Source organism: Urocitellus parryii, unplaced genomic scaffold, assembly GCF_045843805.1.
Source record: "Urocitellus parryii isolate mUroPar1 unplaced genomic scaffold, mUroPar1.hap1 Scaffold_61, whole genome shotgun sequence".
Taxonomy (NCBI): domain Eukaryota; kingdom Metazoa; phylum Chordata; class Mammalia; order Rodentia; family Sciuridae; genus Urocitellus; species Urocitellus parryii.
The window spans coordinates 2208411-2224802 of record NW_027554109.1 but is presented as its reverse complement, the minus strand read 5'-3'; the positions used below and the strand labels follow the sequence as shown (position 1 = coordinate 2224802).

General features: G+C 32.3%; 1 pseudogene; it reads left to right on the top strand.

The window, feature by feature from the left end:
- LOC144249052 (ruvB-like 1) overlaps positions 1–16392 on the top strand; it is an 89679-nt pseudogene that overhangs the window by 51711 nt on the left and 21576 nt on the right.

Below are 16392 nucleotides of genomic sequence, written 5' to 3'. Positions count from 1 at the left end.
GGTAATAATATTACTGATCTCATTGATTTCTGTTAGTAGTTAAATGATATAAATGAATTCCACATAGCAAAAAAATACTTAAAATACTGCCTAACAAATGACAAGCATTCCCATACACTAGGTACTACTATTAATAGTTTAGTTTATTAATAGATTAGTTCATAAAGGAAAAAAGTAAAATTTGACATCAAATTGGATCTTAGAAGATAGTGTTGATTCAACCCCATGAAATAAAACATTTTGAATGCTTCAAAAAATGTAAACAGTTAAAAATATGAGTTTCTACAGGTGATTTAGAACTGATTCACAAATTATTTTATTATTAACAAATCCAATGAAATCTATAATCTGTAAAAGCATGACATTAAATAGACTTTACAATCTGAATTCACTTTCAAATATTTTCTGGATCTTCAGGACAGAAAACCTAAATCCATCTCCATTATTTGGAGAAACAGTCCATGTAAGGATAGCAAGCAGAGAAAATTACTGGAAGACTACCCAGTGACATCTATTACCGAGTCTCTACTGATCCACAGGAATGAATTTAAACATGTTACTTTAATTCTTGACCACTTGTCACTGAGCGACCTTCAGAGGTTTGTTAGAAATGGTCCTTTTCTCCTGCTTTTCTTTGCCAATTTCCTGTGACTTAAAGCTTCTACTGCTGATGACATTTTGGTAAATGACCACAAAGCATTCTAGGATTGAGGTATTATTAATCACTTCAGTATAGTTACCATTTAGTTTTGTAAGTCATTCTCAAATTAACTGTCCAGTATTTCCACAGCAATTAGTTTCAGTTTGCTCATAATCTTTCTCAGGCTGACCTATAGCACTAGATGTGGTTGGAACTCAAGCTTGTGGAGACAGGCACAAGGTGGTGGACCTGCTTTGCATTCTGCCTAGAAATGTGGGTGAACAGTGTGTGTTTTATATAAAGATGGAGATTCATGTTAGGATAATACCTGGGTCTGGTTAAGCATGTTCAAATAGGAAAAACTGTTATTAAAATAAATGAAAAGAGTATCTTGGAGTTATAGATAAGTATAATATGTAACGTGGAACATTATAAATATATTTGTATATGGATATGGCTATTGGATTTTTTACCATGTACAAAATAGAATTCTTGTAATTTTTAGAATATATAGATATATGTAATTAAAAATCATCTTTGTGTTTAAAAGAAACAAGGGCTCTCCACAGAATATTTTGATGTGATATTTTGCTTAGATTTCTCTTTCTGGCATTTGGATATTTGTTTTGGAATTACTTATTTTTCAGTGCAGTTTTTCCTGATCTGGATCTCTGATGTAGGCTGCTTTTCTTCTTCCATTGAAACAGATAAGAAAAGAAATTGTGTTCCTGGTGAGAAACCAACAGCTATCTTCCCCTCCACACACATGAATCTCCAAAAGGTATTATTCTACTGTAGCAATTATTTGGAACAATAACTAGCTTCAGTGAATTAAATTCATTTTTCCCTCTTTCCCACTGGCATTTAGCTGCAGGTTAGTCGCATCCAAAAAACACCTTATTTTAGGCAGTTGGTTGTCTGTTTCTTACCTCTTGGAGTGTACAAGCAAGAGCAAAAGATCTTAAGATTTCTTTTACTTTCTTTTCTCTCTGCTAGGTCATAAATGTCAGTCATCCTTAGGAGTTACCTAAAAAGCATAACAATGATAATTTGTTAAACTTTGGTAAAAATAAATGAAGAAAAATTCATCTACAAATGTTCAAGCTTACTATTTCTCTTCAGGTTACATAGTTTGAAACAACACAGCAGGTTCTAAAATCCATGAAATAAGAATCTTAGGAGCAGAGGAAACCCATTTCTAAGGACAGTTGGAAACCACTTGTCTGAGATACTCCTGCTTAGAATAAAAGATGCCATGTGGTGACATATTTCTGGGCACAAGATCCTTCTGTTTGGGGAACTTCACACCATTTGACAATTTAGTTTTATTTGAAAAAAAATCTAAAATGGAAGATAGTCTGATCTCATAATTTAGGGTAGTACTTCAAAAGCATGTTCTTTATCTCCAAGTGAAATTCTGAAACAAGTCAGTGAGATTGGTAGAAATGACAACGGCTATGGGAAAGCTCTGAATTATTAAGCTACATTTAACTAAGGAACCAGATGGTATTTACATAAGTCAATTCCCACCCAATTGGAATCCTCAGCTGTATTTAAAGTAGAAAGATGGAGATGGCAGAAATGACCAGAATATGCTTTTGAAGAAGAGAATTCAATGTGTCCCAGGTTATGATGAAGCAATTTCAGGATAAGATTTCTGAGTGTTTATATCTTGTGTTGTCTTCATTGCATAAAATGCTTAGAACAGACAAAATAGATAACATTATTATATATAATGTTAGATATGTAATATATATATATATATATATATATATATAACATTATCATTTTTTGATATGTAATATATATTATTTATACATATATAAATAATGTATGATAATATATATTATTATATATAATGTTAGATATGTAATATAAATATATATTATTTATACATATATAAATAATGTATGACTCTTAAAGTAAACACCAGGTAACTATAAAGAATATCTTTTGAAATATTTTATGGCATTAATACTGAAGAAAACATGATGTTCAAGAATTCTTTGTTTAAAATGAACATACTTCCAGATTCAGTTGAAAACAATGGAAATGTATATGTTGAGAAAAGACTAAGGATGATTTTGGAATTTATCGAAAGCTTAGAGAATGCAAAGATATTTATTAAATATCTGCAGAAGCTTTTGGAGAGAAGTAGAATTTTGCCTAATACTTAACAGAAGTTGGAATGTTATAAGGACATTAGAATGTTATTAAATACACATAAAAAGGTTTAGATATTATACTTGAGGAATGTTATTATCAAAAGCATTTGATATTATTTGATATTATCATATTGGAAAGAACAACTCTGATTTATTAAAAATGCCTTGAAGTTAGATCTTGTATTATTCATTAGAGTAGCTGAATTCCCTGTCAATCAGATAAACCAAACCATAGAGGTAGAATGATAACTTTCCCTTTTAAGAAAAAGCAAGCACAATGGTGCTGGGGTATCAGCTCAGTTGTAGAACCCTTGTTTAGCACATGCGAAGCCCTGGGTTCGATCATCAGTGCCATTAAAAAAGAAGGAAAGAAAAAAAAAGAAAAAGCAAGAACAAAATATATACATTTTATCTAGATTATGTTATTTAAGCATAAAAATGTAGTGAGTCCTTTAGAGTACCACTGGTAATTTATGATGAAGCAGGTATCCTTTATTTAGTTATTTGTAGTATCTTCAAAATCAAAGAGTCAAAAAATTTTAAATTACTCATTGGATTAAATATTTATGTTTAATATTATATGTAATACATACTTGTATACATTTATGTCATATAATTTGTATATATTTATTTATAAATACCTATAATTATATGCCATAATTATATACAATATATTATTTTATATGATACATTATATAAGTATAAATGTTTTATATTTATAATAGATACTTCATAATTATGTGTAATTATGTTTTTGTGTATGATTTGTTATGTATGCCTGAATAAATAGATAATAAAACACAGGCAGAAATGCATTTTATAGTAACATTCTTGGGTCATCTGATTATATACTCCTTTGTAAACTAAAATCTTGCTGTAGTAGAAAGTATAAATTCTTTTCAAATAAACTTGTATATGACATTTATACCTAATATGCCCCTATTATCTCCTACATCCTTTAAATTGATTACTAAATAATTATTTTTAAAAATGTACCTGGATAAGTTTAAGACTAGATTATTTTTCTAGTTTATATTATATAATTCTTAAATAGTAGTCATCTTAAAGTATAATCTTAACTTTTAAACTGAACTATTCAGTGCATCCCATGGTTTTCCTACTTTACTAAAAAAAAAAAAAGACTTGATCACTATGCAGAAAGTTTCTCGGTTTATAATTTTATTACTAAAGACGCTTTGCTTTTCTTCTGTGATTCTGCACATCAATAGCCACCTCTTTTACCTTAAGTATCTAGGCATAAATATACTGTGCATTAGCTTGGTCTCTTTCTGCCTCAGAGGCCTCTGTTCTTCTTCTTTTCTTTCTCCTATTGCCCTTGGGCTAGAGAAAGGATTAAATGCTAAAATAATTTTGGTATAAATTCTATACACCAGTAGCTTTCCATTCAGAAGAGAAAATAAGACCCATCTTTAAATACTAGTAACAATACAAAAAATGAATAAGTGACTTAAAATCTTACAGATAGAATGCTGTAGAAGTTGACAGATGGAGAATTTGCTTAAATTTAGAGAAAGGGGCTTTAAAAGAGAACTAGAATTTAAATAGAAATTGGGAAGATATAACATATGTCCTCATGAAGGGAACATATGTGTTAAGTCACAGAAATAAAAAAATGTTTACTGAAAACTAAGCAGAAGTGTAGAGGTTACATACAAGAAAATTTTATGGGGAAATTCCAAAGTTATTGTCAGACCACATGATAGAAGATCTTGTTTGTTGGAATGGACTGGATATTTATATCTTCCCCAAATTAATTTATTCACAATCCCATACAGTAATAGTATTAGGAGGTTTGCCTCTGGGAAGTGATTAGATCATGAAGGTGGGGAGCATAAAAATGGGTTTAATGCCCTTACAAAAAGAGGCCCCAGAGAGATCACTCATCCTTTCTCCATGTATGATTATGGTGAGAATATGACAGCACATGAGCCAGGAAGTAGGTCTTTAGCAGACATTAAATCTAACAGATTCTTAATCTTAAAATATTTAGCCTCTAAAAATGTAAGAAACACTTTCTCATGTTAATAAGCTACCCAATCCATGTATTTTGTTAAAGCAATCTGAACAGATTAGTTGATATAAATAGAATAATTGTATTTAACATGATGTAAAAAGTAAAAATATTCCTGAAGAAGGAAGTAGTATTTTGAAAATCTCAAGAATAATAAGATAAAGATGTATAGGTTGGATTGAAGTAGAAGATGAAAAATGGAAGTAAATTATAAGACTATCACAGGAAGACAGATTACACGTAATGGGTGGCTGATCTGATCTACGCAGTATATGTGAGCCTTTGACATGACATTAATAATATCTAATATATTAAATGATTTTAAAACAAAGTACAGTAAGATATTAAATGTTAAAATTTCATAGTTGACAATTTATGTTTTGCATGTTCAAAAAATATTTAGGATAGGACTCTCTATTTTTTAAGAGACTTAAGAAACATATTAAAAGATAATTTGGGAAAACTATCATATCCTAGACAGTGTTCTAGACTCTGGGTATATACAAATGTGTAAGACCCTAAGACCCATCTTCTCTCTTTGAGGAATTTTTAAGGTAACAGGAGAAAGAGTCAAGCAGATGATTACAGGATATTATTGTTTTGAAAAAAGCTCCAATGCATGTGTGTGTGTGTGTGTGTGATAAAATAGGTATTTTTTTCTCAAAACAGGGCTAGTTGTTGGTGGTTAGATAACATAACATAACTTGTGAAAAGTGGAAATCTCTTCAACTGCAGAAAAATGCAATTAGGTCATTCTGGGGGAAATAAGAGCCTACTTACAAAGGCATAAGGAGGATAAGGAAATACATATCTCCTATATGATAAGTATAATATATTGTACAAGGAGGGGTGTTAATAGACTGTATAGATAAGTAAGATATTAAAGTGTGCTAAAAAGTTCCAATTATGTACTAAAATATAAAAGAAGCCTTTATCTGTGAAAATAACAGCATCAACTTTGTGGTTTGGAGAAGTCACTGTAAGAGATAATTTAGAGCATAATTGAAGTATGGAAGATCTAAGGTAGGAAAATTATTTTTGGAGTTCAACTAATCAGTGCAAAATTTGCTGATTCTGAAATAAAGTCAAAGCTGAGGGGGTTGAGTAATAAGGGACATGTCTAATGAGGGATTACTGAAATGTGAGAGTTGATTGGAAGTGGTGTGTTGAAGAATGGGGAGAAATTATGACCAATTTTTTTTTTGTTTCTCATTAAGGCAGTTTTTTCTCTGAAAGTTTTATGCAATTAGAGAACAAGAAGGAGGAGAAAGTTTGAGTAGATATGTTTGTAAATTTGTTTAAAAAGGTGGAATGAGTCCCATTGGAACCATCAAGTAGGGATATTCAATAAAAACTTGACCGGGTGGGAATAGAATGCAAAAGATTTATCAAAACTTTTGTTAATCAAAATATTATCTTTAGGGAAATAACATCTGTATAATATGAGAGTTTATTAGAAATTTAGAATCTGAGGTTCCATCCCAGAAATAAAGACTTACAATCTTCCTTAGACAATATTCTATATGACTCAAATGAAAGTTAAATTATGAGAAGCACTAATAATAAATCCACACTTGTGTAAACATACACATGCACATACACTCACACATTTGTGTTATCAGCATTTAGGTCATAGTAAGAACTATCGAGATGGGTAAATAGAGCATAGAAAAGTAGAAATTAGAAAACTGGCTCAAACACCAGTATTTAAAGGAAAATGGAAGAAGAAGAAACTTCAGAATAATATAGGGTTATTTCAAGATGAAGAAAAAACAGAAAAAAACAGTGTATTAGAGAAGCTGAATAATAAAGGAAATGTAAGTAAAATAATTAGCTACAATGAGGAAAACTGGTGGAATGGACCTAGGCTGGGACCCTGAACTCCTCCATAGCTCAGATCTGAAGTAGTGGAAGAACACCTGATCAGAGAAGAGGGTGACACAGTAAACACTCTAAAACTTAATATTGGGCAGCTTGAGACTTGCCGGACCTGGAATTTGGTTATTGGAGCAGGAAATAAGAAAATAATTCCTTGACTCACACTTTAGTTAGCTTTTTTGTTGTTGTTGTTGTTGCTGTGACCAAAAGAACTGATGAACAATTTTAGCGGGATGAGGAGTTTGTCTGGCACTCACTATTTCAGAGATCTCAGTCTGTGGATGCCTAGCTCCTTTGTTCTGGACTCAAAGTGAGGCTGAACATTATGGTGGAAGAGGAAAGCAGATAGGAACACAACCATCAGGATGCAGAGAGAGATTAATCTTGGTTCACTGGGGACAAAATATGTACCCCAAAGGCATGCTTCCAGCAACCCACCGCCTCCAACCATGTCCTACTTGCTCACAGCTATCACCCAGGTGATCCATTCAAGTGAATTAATGCACTGATTAGGTTAAGGTTTTTATAAACCAGTTATTTCACCTCTAAACTTTCTTTCATTGTCTCACACATAAGCTTTTGTAGGACATTTCATATCTAAACTATAACTCTGAATAGTGACCAGTGTGAGGTCAGGGGAGAAGCATAACAGAGAAATAGTGAGAGAAAAATCCCATAAGCTTACTTCCTTTACAACAGTTGGAAAGAAAATCAGCCCAAGTTAAACAGGACAGGAGCAGCAGAGATAGGGAAGGAGATCAAATAGTTCAGCCCAAATTGTGAGCAGAAAGATATGCTGGGCAAAGCAGCCATTTTGTGAAGTTCACACCTAGCCAGCCTTCCTAGAAAAAAATAAATAAATCAGTAAAGCTTCTTCCCACTTAGAGATAGTAATAAAACCATAGAGAACACCCGTGAAGCAGGTTGTCTCAGTAATTTATTCAGAAGGAAATTGTAAGGAAGTTACTGTTAGCTAAAGTCTACCAAATCTTGTTTTCTCTCACTTCAGACAAGTTGGTTAGAATGGAACTGACCCAAGAGCAAATCTATTGTAGGTAGTGCTAATCCAACCCAGTGTTCCCCACAGCCTATGCAGAAACTCAAGAGAAGATGGGCCAATTGACCTATAATGGTAACAGTCAAAACCTTGATCTGCAGCAGCCAAGGTGGAAGCTTCTGTTCCATGGAGCACACACAGATATCCTGTACCCACAGGGCCCAAAGTTGCATGAAACTACCAAGGTCTTAGCATTCTATAAAGAGGCAGGTGCTCAGCAATTCACAGCCTCTAATCATAGGAGCTCAGGTGAAGGTGGGCCAACTAATATTCTACTCCAGTCATGAGGATGGTACCATAGTTATCTACATCATCCAGGGTGGAGTCTTGTGCCACAGACTTCCCAGAAAAAGCCTGAATTCACAGATTCCACAGTTGCAGAGCACCACATACTGTGCCTCTATAAAGAAGCCCCTATAGAAGGGAGTGGGTGCTCAGTATTCTGAAGCAGTTAGCAACAGCCCTGACCCCTGCACCCTGCAATCCCATGCCCATCAGAAATAGCCAGCAGATGCAACACCCTCCAAGCATGCCAACTTGGGCCTCTGCACTGTTGAACAAGCTCTGCCTGGTGATAAAACCATGGTAACTGGGAAAGTAGCTCATGGACTCTATCACCTCTAGGAGGGTCCACAGCTATGAATCCAAGTGTCACCAGTCAACTCAATTTCTCATTCAAATGCATGGACATACAGAAGGTATTTTCTGAGGATAACTCCAAGTAGCCAGTGGAGAACTTCAGTACATACACAATGACAGTACACACACAAAAATGGGGCTCAGAGGACAGTATCACATAGACAACAACTACTACCCAGTGTTCCCAGATACATGCCCTGCAATTGGTACATTCCAGAGGGGGCAGTTGTCCTATACCCTCCCATGGGAGACCCAGTGCCACATCAAACAGATTACAGTGCCTCTAACTTAGACCAGGACATCCTACCCACTGTGAAATATTCATAGGGTGCACATTTGTTTTGACAGCATTGTATGGAACTTCTCTTTAGGAGTATACAAAAGACTGTACACATAATAGGCAGTAATCTGGCTGCTATGCCAGATATTTAGGGACCATTTCCACAGACACACCAGAAAACTAATAGGTACCTGGACACACCAAAGATCAGAGGGGGTTCTTTAGAATTGTGTCTGAGGGGAGCTGATATGATCATTACCCCCACATCCAAGGAAACTTAAGGTTAAACCTGAGGAGTGGTGGGCTTCTTTAGAAGTCCCAAATACTGATAAAATCCAAATCAGGAAAACTCAATATGAAGTCTCTCTACCTCAGCATAGAATATTACAGATATCTTTAATGTCAATTTGAATCTTACAGATGTTACTTTTCATATTGAATAGGTAAATATTCCTTTATTATTTTATGTTGCAGCCGTCAACCCAATTGATTACATTTTTTTCTAATATTTCAAAGCATTAGTGGATTCATTCTGTCTTTGCTTTTCTAGCTCAGGTTTATACTTGTTCCTCTTAGTCCCTCTTGTTCTTGCATTACCCGTGCTTTCAAAAATCTCCCCCATTTTTCCTTATTTTTAGCTTAGTTTATATTATTTATTATGTGCAGTGTAATAGTAATTGTATTATCTTTAGTAAGGAATTTCTCAATAAATTCAAGAACTTTACCACAATACTAAACCTGGATTAGAGGAACTGTAGAGAACATTGTCAACAAAATTTTTCCCCTATGGGTTATAAGTTCATGGTTTCATTCTGAGGTGACTGCAGTTAGTAAGGTTTAGTATCTTCTCTTGATGAAGTGTTAGATATTGGGCACAGAAGAGGATGTGTACTGAAAAGGAGTATCAATGCTTGAATGTTTTGTCCAGTCTGAAACCCAGAAGTGAAAGACACTCACTCAATAGTCCCTTGCATAAAAGTAGAAAAGATATTCATATGAAGAATCAAGGGAATAGGGAAAAAATAATACCCAAAAGCCAGATTTCTTATAGTCAGTCAAAATTTCATACAGAATTGATTAAATTAAAGCTTTCTATGATAAACAAAAAGTTAAAGAATTTGTAACTAATTCAGCACTATAAAATACACTATATTAAATATTTCACACAGAATAACTGAAAAATAAATATCAGAGCCAGTGTATGAATGAATCTCCATGACTAGAATAATGGTAAATCAAAGAAGAATCAAGTTTGAATTAATATTATAAATAAATAAAAATGGCACGAAATAAAAATTATCTCTATAATAATATGGAATGTAAGTTATTTAAGCTCTTTAATCAAAGACATAGATTAGCAGAATGGATTAAAAAACAAGATCCAAATATATGTTGTTTGTAAGAGACTTAACTGCCAGGTAAAAACATCCACAGGATGAAGGTGAAAGGATGGAAAAATATATACCATGGAAATAGAGACTGAAAGTGAGCAGGAGTAGCTAAGCTCACACCTAACAAAACAGACTGACCAAAAGTTGATCAGAAGAGACAAAGAAGGTCACTTCATATTGGTTCAGAAAATATAATGATTGTAAATATTTATGCCCTGAATTACTGTGCACTTAAATACATAAAACAATCTGAAATCAATATTAAAAACTCAAGTAGACCCCAATACAATAATATTGGATGGTTTGAATACACCTCTCTTACCAATAGAGAAGTCATTCAGACGTAAACTAAGTAAAGACTCTTTAGAGTAAAGTATATTATTAATCAAATCAACCTAATAGACATGTATGGAATATTTCATCCATCAACCAAATTCACTTTCTTCTCAACTGCACATGAAACCATCTCTAACAAAGCAGACAGCTCAGCTATAAAACAAAATATACATAAACAATACTGTATGGTAAATACGGCTCTTCAAACTAATGTTAAATACAAGATTTCAACAATCATAAAATTATTAAACTGAATATCTATTTCATAATTAACAAATAATTGTGATCAATAAATTCTATGAATTGAGGACGTGGGCAATACATTCAAAACTTTATAGAATGTCCAGGTGGTAAATGTTTTCTAAACACCCAGAAACCACAAAAATGTGATAAGTTCTGCTCAGAAAAACTAATTTCCTTGTTTTGTTTAAAAAATTATAAATATATAATTACAAAAAATATATATGGCAAGAATCACACTGAAACAATATATTTCAACTCATAATACAGAGCCTATTTATCAATCTGTTTATTTAAAGGGATCATAAAAATAATAAGCAATATCAATAATTATAAAAATAAAGAAATTTCATGTGAGAGTGTAATTTTACAGTTCTTATAATGAGATATTAAACTCTCTTATGAGAAGAAAATTACAAATTGAAATTAAAAATTCCTCTCACACCAATTTCAAGTGCATACAAAACCTACATGAAAGGTGCAACTATGCAATTTTAGAGGAAAACATAAGGAATCTTTTCATGACTTTGAGTTAGAGGATTTAAAAACTAATACATAAATGTGCTAATTGCATAATATGTGTTCAGCAAATACTATAAGGAAAGTGAAGGCAGAAGACACAACAAGGAGGAGATATCTTCAATGAACATAAATGATTTAAAGTCTAGTATTCTGAATATTTGTAGACCCCAAATAACTTATAATAATAATTATAACCACATGATTATCCAGAATTAAATGTCTAATGGTATAAAATATTGGTGAGAATATGGAACAATGGGAACTATCTTACCTGGGAATGATGGGAATGAAAATTGCTACAATTCTTTGACAAACTATTATGTAGTAAAATTTAAGACAGACATCCAATGGTCCAACTCTTAGAGAAATTTCCTATGCATATGAACCAGAAGACATGTACAAACATGCTGGATGAATTGTTATCACCATAATAATTCCAAATTGGAAACAACTCATATGTCAATACACAGCAGAAGGGATAAATAAATTGTGATGTCTTCACTCAATGGAATACAACAAAGTATTGACAATGCACAAAATAAAAGTATCTATTTAATAACACAGATGAATCTCAATATAATGATGAATGAAGAAGCCAGACACAAATGATTGACTGTCTGCTATTTTATTCCCTTTATGTAAAATTTCAAACCTAGGCCAAATTAAACTGTATTTTATATAGATATATACATATATGGTAGAACAACAAAGCAGAAATGATTATAATAAAAGAAAAAATAGGCTTGTTTTAGGTGCTACTAGCCATTTGAAGGCAGGGGTGAAATGATCTTGATCCTCCATGTCTAGCACCAGCCAGGTATATAGTGGGGATGCATTTCAATCAGACGTTATGGTATCTGTAATACGTTATTGAAATTTAATTGCTGAATGCTCTGTGGTCTAACATAGTCTCTGTTTCAGGCCAAGGTTCCAGACAAGACAATTCCAAAAGAACCGTTTCTGATCATGCCCTCCGCTGCCCCTGCATAGATTGATGAGAGAACCCAGTATTAGTTGCCATACTCTTTTATGCAATGGGTTTTGGCAATAATTTTAAAAGACTATCCATCTTTCAGGAAGCAGAGGCAGATAAAAGAAAGAGATAATGAAAATAGGATACCATACATTAAAACATTATTTTTCTTTATAAAGTACAGAGCATTGCTATCTTTACTCATTGATTTTGTAAAGATAAAACAGTTTAAGAACATATTGCACTGATAGATATGGGTATGTGGAGGTAGGCAATTTCTGATTGAAATGTGATTTTTGAATAAAATATAAATTGAGCAAGTTGAGGTGAGTTGTAATGCTTCAAAAATGAAAAGAATTTTAAAATCACCACTTAAAAATATTTAAAACCTTCTTGAGTCAACTGAAGTTGGGGCTTTGACCTTAAAATTTTACTTTTAAAATGTAGTCTTCTGATTCATATTCATGTTTGTGAAATACTATTGTTAATAATATCAAGATAGAGAAAAACAAGTGTCCATTGGTAGAAATATTTATAAATTCAATGGTTGTACATCAATATGTATAATGAAATGTCACTATAAAAATTGTGAGGTTTTATGTATGTTTATAATAGAAATTCCAAGATATAAAATAGAAATGTAGAGAAGTAGATCCACATGAACATTGTTTTACATTTTTAAAGACAACATACACATATGTGAGTATCATTCATAGAAAAACCACACAAGAAATTGGTGATTGTGGCTTCTATTTCAAAGTAGAACTGAGTAGTTCAAGTACATTCACAGGGTGGTAGAATATAAAAATTAATAGAAATTCCAAATACTAAGAAATACTTTAAAATTAGTATGGGATTCATTGTCTACATATTACCATGTATTTCACTCAGTTTTTAATTTATTTTGATTCTTACTTTTTAAACTGAGAATTTTGAAGGAATTGTAAATGTACAGTTGATTACAGCTATTAAAATATATGGGTTTTTGAGGCACTTTAGCTTGAAACAATGAATTAGACACTAGCCATATATTAAAATTTTCTACCATTACTAATATTTATGAGAATACTTATAGTGTTCTGAGAAAATAAATTAGACGTCTCTAAAAATAGAATTTAGTTACTATGCCCATTTTGTCTGTTTTCCCATTGGCAAAGTAGAGAAATGAGTTTGTTATCAAATAATTCAGTTCATACCCAACCATCACAAACTGAACATAAATTGTGACTGCGTCTGTGAAGTTTATATTAACTTAACTCACCAGAAACCTGTAACACTTTATATTTACTTTTTTCATTTAAACAGAGCCTGTACTCAAAGTCTTAATATATAGAATGCCCTATCTTTCTACCTTTAAGAGTATTTTATCCATGCAAATAATTTCTTAAAAAGCATTGAATCTGATCATAATGGAATCATATAGCAAATCTTAATGTAAAACTTAATGTTGCAAACTTTTTCATTCCCCAGAGCTATTAAAAATGGTACATTTAAAACCACCATTAAGTCTATTTTACACATCAATAAAGTGGCCTCGATAATGAAATGCAGTAAAATCATTATTTGCTTCTATTAGCACTTGTTAGTTAGAGGGAGAAATGTGGTTTGATTTTTCTATTTGAGAAGGTGGATAGAAATTAAAGATCTAACCAATGGAACAGATAACTGTTTTTACCTACACAAGAGTTCCAAGTTAAATCCAAGTCTCCTTTTCAATATCCATGTAATATGAGCTTGATATCTCCTTCTGGCAGAGCAATTGATCAGATGAAAGGAATCTTGCCTTCTTTTACAGTCTCCACAGACAGGGGAGTGGTAGTATTTTCATATTACTTTACTGCCCTGGGATTAGTTCACATTGGAGCTATAGTACACAGGATTTAAAAAAAATGACAGCTTTGTGGGGATGTAATTAACATATCATGCAAACCACATTTAAGCTGTAAAATTCAGTAGTTTTTAGTGTATTTTTGAAGTTGTGCAACCATTGCCACTAATTAATTTGACATTATTTTTAACACTCCAAAAAAGAAAACTTCATACTCTTAGGAATCAATTTTTATTGATCTTATTTCCTAACTCCTGACAACCACAAATCTCCTTTTTGTCTGTCTCTATTTTGTATAGTTCAAATAAGTATCATTTTTTTGTGTGACTGACTGCATTCACTTAACATAGTTTCATCTAGAGTATTGTTATTTGATTTCTTTTGCTAAAAAAGGATTTTATTTTATGGATATAATCATTTTGTTTATCCATTCATAAATTGATGCACATTGTGTAAATTTCACTTTATGAATATTGTGACCACTGCTGCTAATCCTACAGCTGTTTTTATGGTTTGGTTTTAAGCATGTGTTTTCATTTATCGTGTATGTATTACGACTGGACAAGTTGGGTCATATGACAATTGTAAGTTTAGCATTTTGAAGAAGAGCTAGACTGTTTCCAAAGTGGTGAAACAACAGTGCACTTTCATCAACATTGTAGAAGAGTTCAATTTCTGCATATCTTTGTCAAATGTTGTATTGTCTGATGTTTTAAATTTAGCTACCTTAGTTTATGTGGATGTTTCATTGTGATTTTTATATTTATTTATTCATTTATTTTTTATTGGTTCTTTTTCATTGTAAATTATAGTAGAATTTATTTTGATATAATTATACAAGCATGAAATATATCTTATTCTAGTTACTACTTCATTTTTGTGGATATACATGATGGTTGGATTCACTATGATGTTTCTATATATGTACATAAAAATTATGTCACATTAATTCCACTGTCTTTCCTTTTCTTATCTGCTCTCCCTTGCTTCCATTCTCCATTGTCTAATCTTCTGAATTTCTATTCTCCATCCCCCCTTATTATATTTTAACTTCTACATATCAGAGAACACATTAGACCTTTGTCTTTTGGGGATGGACTTATTTCACTCAGAATGATAGTCTCCAGATCCATCCATTTGCTGCTGAATGTCATAAACCATTCTTATTTATGGCTGAGTAATATTCTACTCTCTCTCTCTCTCTCTCTCTCTCTCTCTCTATATATATATATATATATATATATATATATATATATATATATATATCTTTCTCTCTCTCTCTCTCATATTTTTTCTTTATCCATTCATCTGTTAAAGGGAACCTAGGTTAGTTTCATAGCTTAGCTATTCTGAATTGAGCTATATAAACATTGATGTGGCTGTGTCACTGCAGTATGCTGATTTTAATTCCTTTGGATTTGTACCAAGGAGTGAGATAACTGGGTAAAATGGTGATTTTATTCCTAGTTTTCTGAGGAATCTCCATACTGCTTTCCAGAGTGGATGCACCAATTTGCAGTCCCACCAGCAATGTATGAGTAATAAATAATAAAGCTGAACTATTTTACATGTGCTTATTTACTATTTGCATATGTTCTTCAGAGAAATGTTAGGTCGGATATTTTGCCAAACTTTAGAAAGTGTTTTGTTGTTGTTGTTGTTGTTTTACTTTGTTATTGTAGTAAGAACACAACAATGGAGTTGCTGTCTTAACAAAGTTCTGAGGGCACAATGCTGTACTGCTTATTATAGACACAATGTTGCTGAGCAGATCTCTGTAACTAAACCCTTACAACTGTTGTTTTGACAACTTTTCAATTGGTTGTTCTATTTTGGTTTAATTGCTGAGCTGTCAGACTATATCTTCTACATAAATCTCTTATCAAATAATTATTTGCAAATATTTTCCCATTCTGTGTATTTTCTTGATGATGTACTTTGAGTTACAAAACATTTTGCTTTCAATGAAGTACAATTTATCGATATTTTTCTTGTGTTTTGGTGTTATTTCTAAGAAACCAAGTTTATGAATATTCACCACTATGATTTATTCCAAAAGTGCTATCATTTTAGCTCTAACGTTTTATTCTGTATTCCATTTTGTGCTAATTTTGATAGAGTATGTGAGGTGTGGGACTAACTTCATTGCTGGGTGTGCATATTAAGTTGGTGCAGAACCATTTGGAAAAGAATTGTCTTTCACCATTGATGTCTTAGCAACCTCATTAGAATTCAATTCACTGTAAGGGTTTGTTTCTTTTTAATTTAGTCTCACAAATCTGTAAGTCCATCCTATGTCAGTAAGTATATCCTATGTCATGATTACTGTGGCATGCTTTGAAATATGAACAGTGAATCCATTTTTTTCTTTTTCAAGATAGTTTTGTGTATTCCAAGTCCCTTGAATTTCC